Source organism: Notolabrus celidotus, chromosome 8 (assembly GCF_009762535.1).
Source record: "Notolabrus celidotus isolate fNotCel1 chromosome 8, fNotCel1.pri, whole genome shotgun sequence".
NCBI classification, from domain to species: Eukaryota; Metazoa; Chordata; class Actinopteri; order Labriformes; family Labridae; genus Notolabrus; species Notolabrus celidotus.
The window spans coordinates 21,241,236-21,263,178 of NC_048279.1; the positions used below are offsets into that span (position 1 = coordinate 21,241,236).

The 21,943-nt window shown below is 39.7% G+C and overlaps 1 long non-coding RNA gene across 3 annotated transcripts in view; it reads right to left on the bottom strand.

The window, feature by feature from the left end:
- The window catches only part of LOC117816939, a 124,911-nt gene that overhangs the window by 62,844 nt on the left and 40,124 nt on the right, over nt 1-21,943 (bottom strand). The window contains exon 2 of one of the 3 annotated variants that reach the window (XR_004632059.1): nt 10,323-10,821. The exons of the other annotated variants lie outside the window; for them this stretch is intronic. This is a non-coding gene — a long non-coding RNA (uncharacterized LOC117816939). Of the gene's footprint in view, nt 1-10,322; nt 10,822-21,943 lie in introns of those variants that run through there. 3 annotated transcript variants of the gene reach the window in all.

Consider the following 21,943-nt stretch of genomic DNA (forward strand, 5'->3'; position numbering starts at 1 on the left):
CTTCAGGTCCACCAATCAGCACTTCAAGATTTCTATGTGTGCTTCACTGAATCCATTGTCTCTTTCATTATAAGCACCTGGTTTGATGCTACGAGGAACACACACTTCAACCCGCTCAACAAAATCATTGAATTAAGCAGTGAAATCATTGGACTGGACCTGGAGCCCCAAAGCAGCATCTACAGCAGAGGGACTAACAAGAAAGGACTACAAATCGTTCCTGACACGTAACACACGCTCTACAACCACTACAACCTCTCACCATGAGGACACTATACAGATCTCGCCCTATCAAGACCAAACATGCCGCCTCTAGCTTTGTGCCCACTTCCATAAGACTCATTAACGCTTGAGCTAGTCTGGGTGCTTGACCCCCTCTCCAATGCCATTATATATTTATTCATGGACATCTTTGGTCTAAGTGAAGACATCTTAAACTTATTTTTTGTTAAATTTGTGCATGTATGTTGTCTAGTTGTATTGTCCATGTGCCTAGCTTTGTGTTTGCTATGATGCTTTAACACAATTGTACTTCTTAAATTATATATAAAGCTCTACTATGTTGTTGATTTATTCACAGTCTCACTTCCCTTTACCTCACCTCAAGCAAGAGCTGAAATTCTTATTCACACTGGGCTTTAAATTACCTATACATTGCAGACGTTAATGACAAAGGAGCATATGAAGGTGTAGTCATCTTTTCATTATAAGCTTTCCAATTTCTTATCCATAGCCATAAATGTAATGTAATGTGATCTGTGTGTTATATTTACTGTATTCACAGTGCCAGCAGGATGTAATAAGGTTCATCCTGAAACTCTTTCTCTCTTAGAAAAAAAGATTTTTCAGCGATAAAATCTGAATGTCATCTACAGATGTAGCCTACACTTTCTCCAAGTGAAAATTGAGTAACAATCCTGATATAATGTGTAGAATAATCATGATAGTTGACATGTCACTTAGACAGCATAATGATAATCTGTATGTACTGGAACTACTATGTCTCTCTGCTGCAGTACAGTGATGTGCTGCAAAGGTTTAATGACACACTCCAGCTTCAAGAAGTCCATAAGCATCAAAGTAACAAATGCTCAGACTGATTTTCACAGCCCCGTTATAACCTCTGTAAACATCACAGTGGCTTTGTAGAGTTTCTTAACACAGTCTTTTATTAGGCTGCTCTGCCTGCTGACAGAACTAATAAAGATGATAGTAGTAATATCCATATTTAACAGTGTATGAGAAGACACCTAGGATAGAAAAGTTTAAGGTCAGCCAAACTCAGTCAGCATGTGAGGCTGCTGACACAGGGACGTTTGAATCCAGAGTCAAAACTGAAAGGGAGAACCAGTTAATGTTGATAAACAGAAGAACCATCTGACCTTCAGGATAAATACCTCGTGTGGGTCATGTTTGCAGGTAGCTGTACTGCTCATGCACGTGATGAAAAGCACATGTGTAGCATTCAAGTTGAGAGATCTGCTGATAAAAGACAAACTCAGACATAATGGAAGTAGTAATTATAATGGCGTATAAATGATTTAATCATGAAATAAAGAAATAATGCACTGAGTTTTAAATTACAATCTGATCTTTGGGTAAATAAAACACCTTTAAAAGACATAAAACAGGGGCGCTGGTGGCCTAGCAGCCTAAGCGCCCCACGTACAGAGGCTACAGTCCTCCGCAGGGGTCGCTGTTTAAATTCCCGGCCGTGACCATTTCCTGCATGTCTTCCCCCACTCTCTACTCCCCACATTTCCTGTCTCTCTTCAGCTGTCCTATCGATTAAAGGCAAAAGGCCCAAAAAAAAAAAAAAAAAAGAAAGAAAGAAAACAGGGCACCGTTGGCCTAGCGGTCTAAGCACGCACAATATAGAGGCTATAGTCCTATATTGTTTCTTTTTTAATGTTTTGCTCAAGTTTATCTCTTTTTGTTGGTACATCTTTTTCCTTCCCCTTCTTTATTTGATTTATTTATTTATTTTGCCCAAATGTTTACACAAGTATTTCTAAGCACTGAGCTGTTAGCGGTCACCGTTATCTGTGTGTAAGGTACAACGAGCGGAAGCGTCTTTACAGTAAAAGCCTCACAGCTTGAGTCTTTAGCAGGAAATTATCAAGCAATAAAGTCAACCAAAGTAGGGGATGAACACATATTGGAGGCAAAAAATGTTGAGACTCTACTGGAATTCCAACAATGTAATGGATTTTATGTTGACCACAACAGGAAGTGAAACATAGCCCAATAAGATCAACTGACAGATTGGACAGCTAAAAACACCTTCGCAGGCACAAAAACAATAAAGGTCACACAACCAGGTCACAAGATAAGATTATTATTGGCCTTGAGGGACCTGAGTCCTTCCCCAGGGATGACATCTTTACTGTTTCAGCTTGGTGATTTGTTCTTAATGGCTAAAGGAGGGAAGGGAAGAGTCTTATATTTACAGCATGTTGATCTGTAACTGAGAGGCTGAAATGATAGAATCAGAAATCATTTAAAAACATCTGATTTACATGTTAAACTCTTACTGATAGAAGAGTTTCACAAGTCAGGCACTAGCAGGTTAAGGCTGGCGGCAGACTGTACTGTTGTGTTAGTCTGTGTGAACTATAATCAGAGCTGACTTTCAAGTGTTGATTCAAGCAACTCCTGTAGTGCGAACAAAGTGCTGCATGCTGCACACAGGCATGTAAGTGTGCATGTGCAGAGTAGAATATCTTGTCCCCTGTTTGCTGCTCCTCACACCAAAGGCAACCACAGCAATTTACCTCTGACACAAAACACAGCTGCAGAGTCAGCAAGCCACACACATGCATCAACACACAAGCCCATTGTTTACAGGCTGAATTTACTGGCACACAAAGAAAGAAAAGGAGTACAAAGCAGAGGAGATGGTGAAAGAAACCGTGTTAGGTACAGTGAGGAACACAGGAGCAGAAATACAAGCAGAGGACAAAGCTATACAAATAAGATTTCAGAGAACGTACATTAGAAAACATACTTCTTAACATTGTGTACTTGTTTTACACCAGAAACAATCTCTAATGTGTTGCCTGTTGGATTTCCTTTTTTTTTTTTGGAAAGGGTAACATCACAACAATTTACAACACTTAGATATTTGTATTTATCCCCTTCCAGACTTTTATATGCATAGAAAGAGGTAGTATGACCAGATAACCACTCGGTGCCTGTTGGATTTTCATACTTAACACACAGCACATGCCTTTAACAGAAGTTTTGTGCCTCTGTGGACCATGCGGCAACCTCAGGCCATAAGAATTGAAGCCAATGCTGAAAGGTTAAAAACTGCAGTTTCTTGAGTGTCTGCTTGAGGCTGGCTCCGGAAGTACCGGAAACCACATACACACCAATTAAAAAAAACGGTCTTTACAGCAGAAATAAACATCTTAACAGCCTGGTACAAAAAATGAGTGTGGTCTGGATAGCTCATTTCTCGATCTGCACACACTGTACAGGGGGTGATTTTTTCATAACGCAGCAGTTTCAAAGATATTAAGATTATGCATTTTCTATTATGAGAGGCACAGCTGACTTGATTGTCATGTGGGGACTCTGTAGCTGTTGGCGAGGAGGCTGAAAGCCCGCCTCTTTACCTTGCACTAGCTCACAGATGTTAGGTTGAGTTCAGCATTTCGGATATGGCTTCAAAACAGCGCTTCAGAAGCAGATGGGTGACATCACGGATACTACCTCCATTAATCATGCAGTCTCTGCTGTGAACGCAGCTTCCGTCTCACTATGGAGCTCTCCATGGTGCTGAAGTTTGCAGACTTCTGGGATAAAGGTTTACAGTTAAAACATTTTACTCTCCCATAACACAAATGTTTATGCCAACATTTAATGCTTGTCTTTGTCTGATCTTTCTTTTTAATCTTAATATTTTCTGTAACATCACTTGTCACTTAACAGCAGCATGTAACATGGTTTCAGAACACTGGAGAAACTAAAGAGTATTTTCCTCCCCCTTAACCTTTCTGTCACTCTCACTTTTTCTTCAGCTACTTCTATTTATGTCTCACTACAGACACTCAGCAGCACCACAAAACAACACAGCAGTCCTCTGAATTATTGAAGCAGACATGGCGCCTCTCTCTCTCTCTCTCTCTCTCTCTCTCTCTCTCTCTCTCTCTCACACACACACTCACACACACACACACACACACCCACACACACACACACACACACACACACACACACACACACACACACACACACACACACACACACGTGCATGCAGTGTCATTCCTTCCCTTCTGTTGGTCTTTCACCTTTACCTCCTGCCGAACCCATTCCCCGTCTCTCTCACTCTCTCTGAACTGAACTGAACTGTGTCAGACTGAATTGGTCATTAGCTGCTTTTTATCCCACGAGGGCAGACATTCGAGTCTCCAGTCGATGTCAGTGTGCGTGGAGTGAGGTGAAAGGCGGAAGACAGACTCAAAAAAGGAAAGATTAGTAATAGAGGGAAAGACAGAGGAGGAGAAGTGCACACTGAAAAAGAAATGATGTGGTATTTATGAGGAGACATAAAGATCACTATGAAATGTTGAGAGTAATCTGCATTGTTCAAATTCTTATGGAAATATATAACCAATTAAACAGATTTTTTTTTTCTGCTGCAGGGTAAGAGTTCTGCTTAAATCTAATTGATACACTTGCTTAAGGTCTTCTCCAAGAATCTAAAGCAGCATGCACAAGTGTGCAACTTAAAATGCAGATGAGCATGAGAACAGAATCTCCATCACCACCACAATATTTGATCAGATCAATCTGCACACCAGTGTTTCTCTGCAGATAAGTTTCTTCAGGTTTGCTTCCTGGACATGTGGAGTACTTTGGACAGATGTTTTGTTGAAGTCAGAATGACAGCAGTGATCCTATTAGGTGGAGTCACAGCTGATAATACTGGCTGCCTGTCATTACCAGCACAATCCAGATCTTTCTATAATTACTTACAGCAGTAACCATGAGGATGAAATACAGCCTGAAAGAGAAGCAGTCAGGAAAGCTAGAAGCTGAAAATTATCTATACTGCAGTCTGCAGGCGCAGTAATGATGATAAATGATTCAGGGAATCGAGCTCTATGAGCTTTTCCTCTATTGTGTTTAATAATCCTCACTGTAGAGGACAGAAAGGAACAGAGGATGTGATAAGAAGCCATAATGAAAAAGTTAATTGCACTATTTTCGTGGGGTAATTTACCCTCCATAGTAATGATTTTGGTTAAAGTAGCACTGGACACAATGGTCCTTTAAGAAAGATGCTACTAATTCTAGCCTGCAAAGCTAATTGCTACTCATGCTCAAGCACCAAGCCAAACAAGCTGAGGCAAAAACATTATGTACTAAGAAGCTAATATATTAACGGCTTTTTGACCTGATGAAATGTTCCAGTGGAAGAATGAGAGGCCTGGTATTACAATAATACAGAAGCATCTCTTTCTTTGACTCTTCAGACAATATCATCTTTCTTTGGATCAAATTGTGACAGTGGAACAGAGGTAAACTGGTCATGTGACAGGACTTTAACATGCTACTATGATGCTTACACGGGACCTCCACCAGATCTGTGTCCGGTCCATCTAATGGTAATCCCTGAATCAAGGATTATCTGACCCCTCCCCTCATCCATGTTGTCTTTATCTTCCTCTGAAAACCTCTGACCTGTTGACTCCGGGCCTGGCTCCGCTCATCATGGCAGTTTGTTGTTAAGTGAAATATGATCTGGTGATAACACAGAGTGTCTAAAAATGTACCAGATGTTTTAATTTTGTTTTGGTGCCTGACTTCCTGTCTTGTTCAATCTGCTCTGTGCAGGTTGATGCGTCATGCTCCGGCATCCGGAAAAATTAGAAGTCTTGCGTATCTGATCTGTTGCGTTCCGGCGTGTCGGATCAGAGACGCAGCTCGAACGCAACGGCTTAGATCCAGTGGGAGTTAACACATTGACTAGAATAGAAACCCATCAGATCTGGTACCGTGACAGATCAGAGATGGACCAGACACTGATTTGGTGGAATTTGGCCGTTAGTCTTTTTTATTTTTAAGTCATACTAACTTGATTAAAGCTAATACAGCCAAAGACAAACATCTTAATATAATTGTGTTGTGGTTTGGGGAATTGGACTCCCCATGACTGCCCTCACTCTCTTTCTCTTCCTCAACATAGACAGACAATGGTGCACACAAGAAGTGCATGCGGCAGGTAAAATGAGCTGCTAAATATGACTGTGTAGATATGCAACACCTCATCTGCATTTAATGGAGCATGAAACGAGAGGGTGAAGAGCCGGGAGATTCAGCACTTGTGATAAAAGAAAGAAAGAGAAGCAGAGAGACAAAGGAGGAAAGATGAAGTAAGATGGTACAGAAAATGGAAGGAAAGGAGAGAGAAGAAAGAAGGGTGAAAATCCAACAAGAATACTGGCCATTCAAAAAATAAATGTAAAATATATATACTTTAAGGCTTATTATAATCAGAACAGGTGAGTAATATAAAATTTCAACCTTGTAGAGTTATCAGAAATGTGAAATGAGCAACAAAGACTAAAAAGTGTGTGTGTCCCAGGCGGTAACAATGTTTATTTCAGCTCCTAAAATGGACCTAGAGGTCACCATCTCTAGGCAGGTGACCCAAACAACAACAACAAATAGATAACATATCCCATATTGATTCTAAAAGCTGGTTATAATGCAGTTTCTCTTCCTCTGTGGCCCCTGTTACATTATTTGAACCAGTTCCTTAAATGCTTATGGATTAGTGATGCACCTCTTAATGCTGCCTCTCCTCTCAGTACCCTCTCTCACCCTCCCTGTGCTGCCCATGGGAGTTAGATTAGCTTTGCAGCAGACCTGCTTTCCTCTTTACTCAGCATCAACTAATCTAATTGATCTTGTATGGAAGAGACTGACAGTAACAATGTTAAGTCTGATGCATACCCATGTTAGTCAGCTTTGTAATTGAACGCTATATGCTTGTAATAGAAGAAAAGACACACACACACACACACACACACACAAGGTAAATTAGTGTACATTAAAACGCATATCTTTGATGTGTATCTTCGTAGGACGGTTATTAATACACACCTCTTTATCTGTCAGAGTTGGTTACTATCAGTGTAAACCTGAGCTCCACTGTTGCAAAGCACCAATATAAAAATAATACATGCTGTTAAGTCCTTAAGCTTTTAAGTGTGAAACCACTTGAGGGAAAAGGTTATCTTCACGATGTGCCAGAATCTGTTTTTGGATATAATCACTAAAACTCAGGAGCGAGTGTAAAAATATGCTAAATCCATACAGGGTTACACACACACACACACACACACACACACACACACACACACACACACACACAAACACACACAAACACACACATACACAAGAGAAAGACGTTATAGCAAATGGCAGCCCCTGAGAGACTGTCAGAGCTTGGCAAAGAAACGAGAGCTGATAAAAGATGACAATATCTAATCCTCGTCAGGGGACTCAGCTGAGACAGGCTCTCTGTCTCTTTCATACATACAGAGAGCAGACAAGAGCTTTGTGGGTGCCACACAAGCCGGCATACCGGAACGTTAATACATAGATAGAGATGTAGATGCAGAAATATTCCTCACACGTAATGCACCTGCTTTCCTTGACAGTAAACAGCAGAACCCCCTGTCAGCACTGCAGAGAAAGGAGAGACTGAGACTGGGTAGAGAATGGGAGGGAAGTGAAACAGCTTTTGAGGAGGAAAAACAATAAGCTAATAGACAGACAACACATTTACCACCACTTTGGAATTAAACTAGGGGGTATCTGATTGGCAACAGCATGGCTTTCTGAGTATAAATGCTAATCTACCTAAAGCTCAGCAGGGATTTGTCATATTCCACGGTAAATCTTATCACACAACCTCCATCCGGCTGTCCATTCCTCTGGTTATTCACATCCAAGGTGCTGAGAAAGACTGCCAACTAAGTTAGCCCTCACATTCGTCTCTCCCCAGAAGTCCAAAGTTATTTCCAGACTAGAATGGATATAAACTCTTTTCAGCACGTTCAGGGTCAACCGCTGGCTCTCCTCCCAGTTAGAAGTCCTCTAATAACTCCTGTTCAACTGGTTCATTTCAACTGCTTTTTGATAAAGCAGTAGTTCTACTTTGAACTCCTCCTGGATGTGTGAACTTCTCAACCCTTCCCCGTGGGTCAGTCCAGACAACCTGCAAAGAGAAGCTGCTTCAATCTGAAATTTTTCCTTCTTGTGGTCATAACCCCAAAAGTTCACGGGAAAGGGTTTGAACTGTGAAATTTGAGCTCCTTCGCGGGTAAAATAGTTGAGTAAATAAAAAAACTAGAGCCATCAGTTTAACAAACTCTAGGCTGTCATTAAATGCATCACATTAACAACAACATTACTGTAATGACACTAGCATTGTTGCCTTGTCTTGTTTTGCATAATGGCAGCATGTCATCACAGCAGAGTTGGCATCAGGAAACGAAGTGTTTTTTTTCACTCACAGGTTTATCCACAGGGAACAGGAAGGCATCAATACATGCTGCCTCCCTGCTGCGTTTGCTTAAACACCTTTTTCAGAGCCTTTCATCACTTGTCATTGCTAACGCTAGATGAAAATGTGTAAATGCAGTTTGGGATTTAGTCACTTCTCCTCCTGTCCTTTAAATGCAACCTCCTTCTAAAACACCATTCACACTCAGTTTATCTCAAACTGCTTTCTCCCTCTGAGAAGTGAACACTCATAGATGTGCTATGAAGGTAGTCTACAGTATATTGAAAAACATTAGTGCTGAAAATAGAAATTGCACTAGCACTTGCTCTGGTCATAATGGCTACTGTTAGGTTGAAGTGCTCTTATTATGTAAAACATGAATAAAGCAGTTCTTCACCCTGCTTCCTGACTCAAAGGCTGTTGTTTCTAAAAGCTGCAGTGGTTCAGCTCTCTTCAGTTATCAAACCACAAGAGTGAGCGCATCATGGGCCTCATGTCAAGGGCTGAGGGTGAAACTCTGAATCATTTTCTTTTTTACAACTCTAACCTATCATTTATTTACTTTATGGACCTATTCAAATGAACATTTTCCCAGTCTAAAAAAACTTCTTATAATTGCTTATTTTATCCAACCAGCACCCAGAGAGTCGGGTTCAAAGTAGAGCACTGCTCTTTTGCATGATTATTGTCTTAAACCATTAACTGATCATCAAAATTGTTTCATATTAATTTTCCACCCAGTTGAATAATTAATGACTAAATATTTTTGCAGCATGGGCTACATCATATAATTTTGCTTAAATGAGGCTAAAATGAAGGATCATTTAAAAACACAAGCGTGAGCTAAAGGCTGCTAGGTGCCCATTAAAGGACAGCTCCAGAGTTTTAATATGTATGAGTCTTTGCAGGACACTCTGCTCTGTATTTGCTTTTCAGTTTGGTGAACACTATGCAAATGTTTTGGTGTCTTGTCAAAACATATCTGGTGAAAAATACAGCTTATGCCATTTTCTATTTTCATCATGACCACATAACAAAAATAATCAGATACATTCCTGATATGACTCAGGAATGTATCCTGTTTGATTTGTGGTGCAGTGGATTCTGTTTTGTATCTCTGTATCAGTCCTGGATCAGATCAGTCCTCCTGAGAAGACACTTCCTCCACTTGTGCTTCCCCCTCTGTGTCTTTCTTATGGACCGGGGCCGTTAAGGCGAGCAGGGTTATGGCTGATCAATACTTGGAGCACAGTGGAACCTAAATTGATGTTTCCTTGACTTCCCCCCCATCAGTCTGCCCCTGTGCCATCCCAGCTCGCTGCGTGTAGACATGGATTTTCTTTGAAAGGTGCCTTCTTGACTGCTATGAGAAGCTGATGTAGCAAACACCCTTAACTAAATGCAGCTGTGGGTTACATTTACATACAGATCAATGTCATGGATGTCCATGAGACATGGATGTGTATGTTCCTATTCATGCAGAGACACTTACTGTGGCTCATGTATCCCAAACAAGCACTGTGTGGGTTGCATGAGCTTTGCAGCAACATTTAATGCTGAATTTAAGAAGACCCAGTAGAGTCTGACTTGTGGATGTACTTACATAAACTGATTCTGAACTGCAAAATTCCTTACTGGGCACACTTATATTAAAGATTTCTTACATTTTTATTGACCACATGCAAATGTATTTTCACCACACAATGTGATGATGTAGAGACTGCGAATAAGCTCAAACAAAAAATGTGTTTAATAATGTGTTGTGTTGAGATAAAAATATGTAACAACTGAAAACTGGTTAAAAAATGTGAAACACTTTTATTCAGTGCACTGGCTCTTCCTTTAATCCCTCTCAAATAATGCAATTCTCACTGAAAAATCTAAATAAAATGTTTTGCATAGTCAGAGTTGTTTGTCCCTGCTGCCTTGACGCTTTACTTTCCCACTTTTAACAAGATGTCCAGGGATAATTCTGTAAAAACTCAAAACCTTAGTTAGTCCCCTCAGTCCCTTAGCTTAGAACTGCCTTGTCTGAACCCACTCAACAAAAGACCTACTCAAAATGACTGTGCTCTACGATATTTAATCTTTTGTAGATTGCTAACAAACCTCTGGTGTACCACTTCACTTTGGGAAATCTGGTCTCTTCTTTGCAGCAGGTCAGCCCCCCGTCAAACCCGGGTACTCTCAGGGGCATGATTATCAGATGCTGAGTCACAGCACACAGCTCGGCTCAGTAAAAGGCAGCAGCAGCTCATTTCACTCCGGCTTCCTTCCTGATTATAGCGCTCTTCATCCTGTCATGACAAGTTAAGACCATTTCACGACACAGAATGCTGTTTGCGTGCTCTCAGAGCTAAGTTTTATCATGCCATCATTTTCCCTCAGGGACACTTCTTTTACAGCTCAAGGTAAACAGAGAGCAGAGACACAGAGGAGACAAAGTTAGATTAAGCTCACAAATGAGATCAGTTATTGGAGTATCACACTGAAAAAGTCTGATTAACAGTGCAACAGTGATGTACGTGTTGCAATAAACTGGCTCCCATCTACATATCTGTACCACATGACACATTCATTAGTCATACACTGCCCTGTGCCAATTTGTAGCAGATTGGAGATTATTTAATTTAGTGTAAAATAAATCAACAATCGGACTTCAATCTGATATTCAAATTGCATGTTAAGACAAAAAGTAAGAGTTATGGCAGGAAGTTAGTGAAACATGATTATGATTTACAAAATCCAAATTAGAAGAAATGATGGATAGACATGATAAGTTGGTGTCGGAGAATGTGCGAGAGGCAAGAAGGATCCTGGTTTGTTTCCCAGGAGCCTTTCTTTATGCATGTGTTCTCTGAAGGTTCTTCTCCCTCACAGCCCAGAGACATGCTCGTTAGGTTAATTGAAGGCTCTAAATTGCCCACAGGTGTGAGCGTGAATGATTGATTGTGTCTATGTGTCAGCCCAGTGATTGACTGGTGACCTGGCCAGGGGGTACTCCACCTCTAGTCCAATCACAGCTGAGATGGGCTCCAGTCCCCCATAACCCCAAATGGAATACGCCGTATAGATAATGCATGGATCTAGAATATAATTTAAATTCCTTCTTCTGACCTACAAAGCTCTTAATGATCAGACACCTTTGTATCTTAAAGAGCTCATAGTGCCCTATTACCCATCTAGAACACTACGCTCCCAACATGCAGGCCTGCTGGTCATACCTAAAGTCTCTAAAAGTAGTATGGGAGGTAGAACCTTCAGTTATCAGGCCCCTCTCCTTTGGAATCATACCAGTCAGGGTCCGGGAGGCAGACACCCTCTCTACTTTTAAGATTAGGCCTAAAACTTTCCTTTTTGATACAGCTTATAGTTAGAGCTGGCTCAGGCTTGGACCAGCTCTTAGTTATGCTGCTATAGGCTTAGACTGCCGGGGAAAGTGGCGCATTGACACACTGACAACCCCCGCATCACTTTCTTTAACTCTTCCTGTCCCATTAAAGTTACTAACCATAGACCTTTCTGGAGTCCCTGAGCTCCATTGTCTCGTAGGTTCCTCTGAGCTGCCGTAGGCATCCTCCTGCTGTGGACGTTCCGGACTCCAGCTGATACGGCAACAGCTACTACTACTCGTCTCATCACTATCACCACTCCCTCTATCTCTTATTCTCCTCTATCCCTCTTTCCAGACCCAACACGGTCGAGGCGTGATGACTGTCTAACATGAGTCTGGTTCTGCCTGAAGTTTCTGCCTGTTAAAAGGAAGTTCTTCCTCGCCACTGTCACTAGCTAAATATTGCGAGGTGCGATGCTCATGATGGATTAAGGTGGGGTAAGACTGAATCTTACCTTGTCTTGAAGTTGGGTCTCTGTTCATAATTTGACATAGAGTGGTCTTGACCTCCTACGTTTTTAAAAGCGTCTTGAGATAAAGTTTGTTGTGATTTGGCCCTATACAAGTAAAGATTGATTGATAGATTGATAGATTGATAGATTGATAGATTGATAGATTGACTGATTATGAAATCAACTTGAGAAGGCTAAATTAATGCTACACTTATCTGAAGTAATTTCATAAGTCTTCATTTGTAGGTAAACATATGTTTGGCTTGATTAATAGAATTAAAAAAAACAAACCCTCTTCTTCTTTGATCCAAGACAGGAAGAAATCTGGTTAAAGTGTTTACATGGACAACAATTGACTCAATGGACAAACTTAGAAGTAATCAATAAGCAACTATTTGATCCTCAAACTTCTGTTCTGACTTTGACAACACACTGAATTTCAGCCAGCAGATTTGTTTGAATTTACTCTGGTTATTTGTCAAATACAAAACAGCAAATTACAGTCTGTGAGTTTTTAATCTGTTATTATGGTTTCAAAGTTTAGATTGACTTTGTGTTGAAGAAGTGTGGACTGATGGGACATGGAGTCATATTTTCATCACTTCAGTTAAAAGTGAGTTAAAAGAGATCAAATTTAAACAATCAAAAGTGTCACAGTCCATCTGTGTGTGTGTGTGTGTGTGTGTGTGTGTGTGTGTGTGTGTGTGTGTGTGTGTGTGTGTGTGTGTGTGTGTGTGTGTGTGTTTGTGTGTGTGTGTGTGTGTGTGTGTGTGTGTGTGAGTGTGTGTGTGTTTGTGTGTGTATGTATGTGTGTGTTTCCTTTTTGGCAAAGCAGCCATAAGTGCTGTACACTCAGGCCAAAAATGTGGCAGATGTGATTTGTAACTGAACCTCTCTTTGCCATTGAGGCTCGGGCTGACTTTCATTTCACCACTGTTTTATATTTACTCGGGCTGTAACCAAAGAGCATAACCGTTGATATAACCCCTCAAAGCTAGCATGGAGTTCAAAAAGCCCGATGGTCCCAATAAAAGTACATAACACACTCTGCTTTTACCCTGAAGCTGTGTCTAGTAAATCCACTGCATGGCTTTATTGCAGTTCTGTCACAAACACATGCACAGCCAATTCCAGTAATGTGTTTAGCCAGTGTAGCAGAGCAAATTATTGCAAAGAAATCCCTTTGCACACAGTTCGAATTTGCACAAACACTGTCTGACCAGCGAGAGAAAGCTAAATCTGTTCTGCTTCATTTTGTTCTTCTGTGCATCCCTTTTTCCCGCTCAGCTCTGTGTCTAAAGAGGCATTCTGGGATTTATCCCTGAGAGACATTCTGCAGCACAGTCTCTGTGAAGCTGACACACAACCCCCCCAAAACACACACACACTCACATACACTCACACTCATAGAGGCATGGCAACTCAGACTCAGAGGTGGGGAGCTGACTGTGATTGATAGTGTTTGCGTAACAAACATTTGCAGCACAGATTCCTGCTCTCCCTTCAAGTCTCATTACAATGTTGGATGTGACACTTGTCATGACTACGGAACGGTTGTCACCCCGATACAGTGACTGCTGTTATGACAAGAGACGAAGAGAAGAAGGAACGGTCCTCCTGAGGCTTTCCGGATGGATGAGAAAGAGTCGACAAAGAGCCTGTGAGCATTCTGCTACACTGCTTCAGATTTGCTTTTTGTCCCTTTCTCTTGTCCCAAGGTTTTAGGTGCTTTGAGTTTGAACCGGATGGAAAAAGGGAAACACATGTAACTGTGGGTTTGGTTAACATAGTCGTGGTTACTGGTTGAGCTGTGGTGAATAGTCCGATTGTAAAGTCCAATCAGGAAGTGTCTACCTCTGAGCTGACGGGCTGCCTGTCTAAGAGGGGGCTGTTGATGTTATTGATTATTCACAGCACCTCTCTAAACCTCCACAGATAACACTGCAGAGAAAGAAGCTTGTTGGACAGAGAGCTGCAACCAAAACAAATCTGCATTTAGAGCAGGAACCCTCTGGAAATTTGCAAGCTCTTCTGTGACCCCAGCTGAATCACTGAAGAGGGATTTCAACATCTGAATGAAGAGATTGTACAAAAAGCTTGGAGCGCTGATTTAACATGAGTGTAAAGCTCCCCTGAGTTCTCCTCTTGCATTTAACCGTTATAAAAGTTCAGGCCTGAGCATCTAAAAGGATAAGAGAGATTCTGTATATTTACTGCAACTGCTTCTCTTTAAATGGAAGCAATAACACCATTCTACAATAAATAAAAGAGATACACTTGCCACACTATATAGTGTTCATATTTACAAATGCTTTCGAGTAATATAAATACATTAACATCAACAAACAGGTATGATCCTGGATGACTTGTCCAGTTGATTTTCTCTCTGGGATAAAATATTTTGAATACTTCAGGCTACATTCATTGACTTTAGACCACTACAGTGATGTTCCTAGGTTTTCAATGTAGTGTGTAGTGAGTCCCTGGGGCTCGCTGGTGAATGAGCTGGTGTTAGCGGGTCCCTGAAACTGAATGGGTGGCAAATTTAATTTTTGTTGTTTGAAAAATGGTGGTGTTAAACTATATGTATGTAAAAACATTTTAGAAAAAAATGTTTCTGCAGCAACATACTTGTCACCATGAATAATTATCAAATAAACAGAGGTTAATATAGATGAGCAATACATTTCACTTGTAATTGTAATTACAAGTTATTACATAGTAATTGTAATTAAACAATACGATAAGATACAGCAACACATCATATATCATATCATATTTTATCATGTATCATATTATATGTCATTTCATGTCGTGATATCATATGATATCATGTCATATCATGTCATATGTCATATCATGTCATATCATGTCATATCATGTCATATCATGTCATATCATGTCATATCATGTCATATGTCATATCATGTCATATCATGTCATATCATGTCATATCATGTCATATATCATATGACATCATATGACATCATATGATAAGTCATGTGATGTCATCTGATGTCATATATCATATTATATCATATGACATCATATGATATCATGTCATGTGATGTCATATATCATATTATATCATGTCATAACATGTCATATCATGTCATATATCATATTATATCATGTCATATCATGTCATATCATGTCATTTCATGTCATGTGATGTCATATATCATATGATATCATATGATATCATGTCATGTGATGTCATGTGATGTCATGTGATGTCATATATCATATTATATCATATATCATGTCATGTGATGTCATGTGATGTCATGTGATGTCATGTGATGTCATGTGATGTCATGTGATGTCATATATCATATTATAGCATATCATATGATATCATGTCATGTCATGTCATGTCATCTCATCTCATTTCATTTCATTTCATTTCATGTCATATCATATCATGTCACATCATTTCATCTCATATCATATCATAGTCTCAAAGTCACACGTGAGACCTTGAACAAACCACAATCTGATCAAAGTTTGTTTACAGGCTGTTGCAGCTAAAGGCGTCAGCATGACTAATTTTTTATTTCCACATCTTAAACAGTAGCGTGCAGCAGAGTGGGAGAACTGTCTCATTACGAGATGCACAAGACTGCTAAAGCCAATAAACACCTGCTAAAAGGAAGCCAACATTAGCAGAATTATTTTACCATTATATCACATGACCATAAAGGGACATGGTGGAAAGGTATTACTGATGCAGTCACGGTGCATATCACTGCAGATATGGTACCTACAGTGGAAAAGCCTGGGTTTACCTACATGCTTAAAACTATCAACCCCAGGTTTGTGCTACCCAGCCAAGAGTATTTGGTGAAGCTGCCCTGCCTCATAAGTTGGAAGGGTGTCATTTTATTCATTTATACCTGTTTACAAAACAGGCATATGGTCCAGTTCAACCATCCAGCTTTACATGAGTTTGATGGTGCATTTTCTTTGTCTTTTTTTTTCTGAGATGGAAAAATATAAAATAAAATCTTAAATTAAGTTTGGTGAGGAAAAAATAATTTAATTTGTATGCCATATCACCCAGCCCTACTGACAGTCTATGTGATACATGATGGTGTATAATGGGATGTAAATACATTGAAATGTCTTTCTGTGTTTTGAAACAAGAGAGGAGAATCTCTAAGTTAGTTGTCACCAGGGTTTGGTTGTGGCTCCAAAAAGCCAATAAATCTGAATGCCCTTTAAAGCTTAGAGCAAGATGTTCTTCAAGGAAGAATAAAGCAGAGCTACATCTCTCTCAGGTAAAACAAAATGTCCTCAGCCAATCCGATTTGCATTTTAACATTTTTGGCTGGGTAGACCCTTTTCTCAAGGCAGGATAGAAAAGATTTGTTAGATTTATGTGTCTAATATGTCAGCGGGTGAAGACGTAAATGTATAAAACATGGCTGTACAGCTTGTAAACTCAAGCTAAGGTCTTTCCTTCTCTTTTTATCTTAACCTTCATGTCTCCAGATAAATTTAATGTGAACGCCTCGAGCAAATAGCTGTGACCTGACAATACAACAGTGTGCAAGGACTCTTGTGTCTCTTGCCCTGTATGAGTGTGTTTATCGAGTCTTGGCAGTCTTTCTGGCTCACCTGTAAGAGACCTAACAGTCTGTGGTTTTATGGGTCTAATTCCAGCAGGCTGCTGTGAGCCAGTCAGCTCTTTCTACAGTAACCTATCTATACTGCAACCTGGTTCCTCTTCTAGCTGAATCACTGCTAATCTATCAGACACCATCTACCATGTTTCACATGAACACACCATCGGGTGGGGAGAGTGGAAGGTGACAATTAAGGGAAAAAATAGGACATTCCATAAAGCTGTGCAGAAAACACAAAAGTAAATCTTACTGTTTCTATTAGACAATAACCTTCCTCTGTCCTTTAACGTGAATGTGTGTGTGTGTGTGTGTGTGTGTGTGTGTGTGTGTGTGTGTGTGTGTGTGTGTGTGTGTGTGTGTGTGTGTGTGTGTGTGTGTGTGTGTGTGTGCGTGCGTGTGTTTCTCAGGCCCTTATTGATCCCATCAAGGTTCCAATCAAGTCTGTCAGTCAGTACAGATTAACTAATTGATCACTCCATGGATTCATGGGTATGAAGCTGTTTGTGTGTGTGTGTGTGTGTGTGTGTGTGTGTGTGTGTGTGTGTGTGTGTGTGTGTTTGTGTTTTCTTTGACTTTGGTCCTTTTGTCATTCAAAGACTTCCAGCCTCTTCTTCTCTATGTTATTATCTTCATGATAAGCTGAAGTGACCTCCACCCACACACTCTCATACACACACACACATAGTGAGACCTAGTTTCATGGGGAAATGTATATTAGCTTGTGTTTGTGCTTGAATTGATTTTCTGTTGTCCAATTTGCAGACCTAACAGAAGCCTAATCTCTCCCTGTCCCTCTTTGTATTAATGACGATGCTTTCCTACTCAGCAAGGTGACAATTATGTGTGTGAGTGTGTGTTATTTTTGCGTGCCGGTGTTTTTGTGTTAAACTGGGCAATTAAATGGAGTGAGAAAGGACAGCCTGTAGGCTTTTCTATACCTTAAGTGTTCTCCCTTTTTTCTGTGTGTGCGAAAATTGTGCAGTTTCGCAAACACAAATGATACTGACTGTAGATCTGAGGGGTCATTCAAATGATAAAGAAGCAAATATGGGCACTTCAAAATGTTTCAAGCTGCAGAGTTCTCACTGAGAGGGACTGAAGGGAGAGAGAAAGTTGTAAATCACAATTCCAATGAATGTAATGCAACCCCAAAGGACCCACATTTTTTATATAAAGAAGCCAAAATGAAGACTTTTAAGAGCTTTATATGTAGCTCCTGCAGTTTTTGAAGAGTGAATTGGTGATCCCCAACACACACCCATACACACACACTAGGGATGTCAACAATTAATCAAGTATTGATTAATTGATTGTTAAGAACTTACTCAAACACATTTTTTGTTTCCATTTTATATCACGTGGAACAAACATCATGCGGTCTTATATTTCGTTCAGCTATCAGGGAGGTGTTTTAATTAAAGCATGTTTCGATGTGAATCATCTGATTAAAGGTGTTGCACACAGTGGAGACACTCAGCTGGGGGCTGCGGCTGAGTGACAGGTCTACACGAGCGCTTTTTTTCTCCGCCGCCGGACTGATTAAGACCCAGTTGCACTCCAGGCTGACACCTGACAGCGTACACATGCTTATTTTTCTCAATAAGAACGAGGAGACAGAAAACAGGACACTGTGAGTCTGAAATGTAGCTCTAGCGAAAGTTCAGACAGCAAGACTATAAAAGCGATCACAGCTGTTGTTTAACTCTCCTCTTCAATAGCTCACCCGCTCCAGCTGCATGCTACGGAGCTGTCATTGGTTAATCAGTAGCGGCTGTCATCCAATAGCTCAGTGGCACGCCCTTATCGTCAGCCAATCAACCTTCTGCTGTCTTTTTAAATGTGTGTCTCTCTCTAACTAGTTTCTTCTTGCATTGATGGTGCGCACCCCTCCACCACCTCATCTCCACCTCGTCTCCACAAGTCTTCAATTACTTGAATTCATCAACCACCACCACCAGTGTCAGGACTTCAGGGGGATTTCTTCTGCTGCCAAATTCACACATCCTGCACTCACAAAATGATCCCCATAGAGTCCTTACGCCAAAGATTTCTGCCAAGTTTCATTATTCATTAAGTTGTAATAAATAACATTTAATATTCAAATTGTGTCTCTCCTGATTGAAATATGTTTCTGTTCAGTTCCCTTGTTGAAGTCTGAGCCTTCATTTTTAAGACTGTATGTCTACGGACATTATGAGCCTGGTCCACATGTTGATATGACAGTGTGTTTACAATTTTGAACACCTCAATACGATCAGTAGCTATTCAATACTGTCAGTTATATACATTGTGTTGTGATAGAAAATTTGATTCAGGGAAAAAAATGCATTTGGCATTGTTTTTGACATAAAAAAATGTATGGTGGGTTTTTTTTATGATTAACCGATAATTGATCATTAACATTTCCAAAGATTGATCACGGAAAATACTTGTAATTTACATCCCTAACACACACACACACACACACACACACACACACACACACACACACACACACACACACACACACACACACACACACACACACACACACACACACACACACACAAATAATCCTGTAAATTTTATTTAAATTTATTTTAGTTTTTAACAGAACACCACTAATACACCAAAATAAATACCAAAACAGCAACCTAAACTCCCACACACACCAGCAGCTCTCCTTTGTAGGAGTAAGGGTCTTTTATAATGAGTCTTTTAATTACCTTGTAAACCAAAAGGGACCACAAAACTCATAACTTCTTGAAAAGAAGGACTGTAACCATAGTTACTGAGATATCTTAGTTTAACACAACATGTTGAATGTCACTGATCCAAATCATAGAGCCAAAGGACAAAAACAAATTAATAAATCATGAAATTGTTCACAATCTTAATGGTGGTTTATATTTACAGTATAGTTTTGATTATCTGGACTTAAAGATAAAAAAAAAGTATTTAAATTTATAAACACAAACTTGATTTTGCCTGAGAGAAAGACAGGGATTATTGCAAACACACACACATACACGAACAGAGTACTGCTTTGTACTTCCCTTCCCTCCGACATTTGCTCTCTGTGTCCAAGAAGTTAGAGAGAAGAAAGAGAGAAGGATTGTAGATCAGCTTTAATGAGCTGACAGGGCAGAAGAGCTGCAGAGAAAATCAACACAGAATGATTCAAAAGACACGCTGACAGGGTAAAGAAGGAGACATATTTTGTTTCATCTATCTATCTATCTATCTATCTATCTATCTATCTATCTATCTATCTATCTATCTATCTATCTATCTATCTGAATGGATACTATGCCATTACTACTTAGTTTGATGATCTTGACGATTAGGTTAAGACTGATTGGCATGCAGTGATATAATGACTGACAGTAGTGTTTAAGTAGCTGCTCACTCTAATTTCAAAATCAATCTCAATCTTTGCAGTAATCTGTGACATAAAATATGAGTGTAAATTAGTTTGGGAGGATTTATCATCTGAGATGAACTGAGCTGAAGTCAGAGGGGCCAGAGAAAAAGTCTCTGGTTGGATATAATTCCACCTCAAGTAAGGAGGACAAATCTCAAAAACATTCATGTCCAACGTGGAGAAGAAGAGTCTTAATGACACCAGATCCCCTTCTGTGGCTATTCTCAGGCTAAGCCAGAAACCCCCCTGGGCCCTTTATGTAGATTAAGGGTGGCTCGTGAGATACAATTTTCATATTTGAATTTAAAGAATCCTTGTGGTGAAATTAATTACATTAATCCTGCACTTCACCTTTTTAGAATTGTGTATTTGTCAGTAAATAATACATTGGGATTTATCATTCAATGATCGACTTTAAAAATTTGTATGAATGATGTCATCACACAATGTCCCTGTTAAATTAATTGGATTAAATATGACCTACTCATTGTGTCATTATATAACTGTGATTACTGGCAATTTGTCTAGTATTCATTGTCTTGTATCATCATTAATCTTGTTGTGTCGTATCATCTTGTATCTTGTTGTATCGTATCTTCTTGTATCATCTTGTATCTTGTTTTAGCTTGTTGTATCAAATCATCTTGTATCTTGTTGTATCGTATTTTTTGAACCATCTTATATCTTGCTGTATCTTTTTGTATCGTATCATCTTGTATCTTATCGTATCATACCATTTAGTAACATCTTGTTTCTTGTTGTATCATATCGTCTTGTGTCGCATCGTTTAATTTCATCTGGTCTCGTGTAGTTTCGTATCATATCATCTTGTATAACCTGGCCTTGTCTCACCTCGTCTTGTATAGTATTGTAAATCATATAATATTGTATTGCCTTATCTCACCTTGCCTTGTATTTTATCGTATCAAAGTTATCATCAGTTACCCTGTGATTCCCACATTTTATATAGATGGATAGATGAGGACCTTACAAAGTACCATGGGGAACAAAACTTTAACAGACATGAAAATGGACATTTAGTCTTTATAATACTACAGCTGTATTGTGAATGTTGTTTGTGTCAACACACAAAAAACATCTCTCATCCAAAATGATCATTTGACTTCAGAGGATTCAGTCATCGTCAAATCATTACTGAATCTCAGTGATTAATTAAACCGACAAACTGTGACCTTGTGGAAGAACTCAGCCCACACAAATCAAGCTCAGTGTAGCCTCCTCTACTCCATGGGCTGAATGATAGTACATCAATTTATCTCTCCATTTGGAAAGTTTCATTAGTGCCACACAGCTAATCAATGCAAATGTATGGATACAATTACTGTTTTATTTATCAGTATCCCCCTCATCCCTCTACAACCACAACAAACTGATTAACCCTTTCCTTTCCTTTTGAGAAGCACTATACCAGCTCTGCTGTCCCTTAGGTATGTGGATGACCATGAACAACATATGCAGCACAGAATTTTGATTAAGTTATTGAACTAAAGAAAAAAAACACCAGGAGGAGGGGAGGAGATG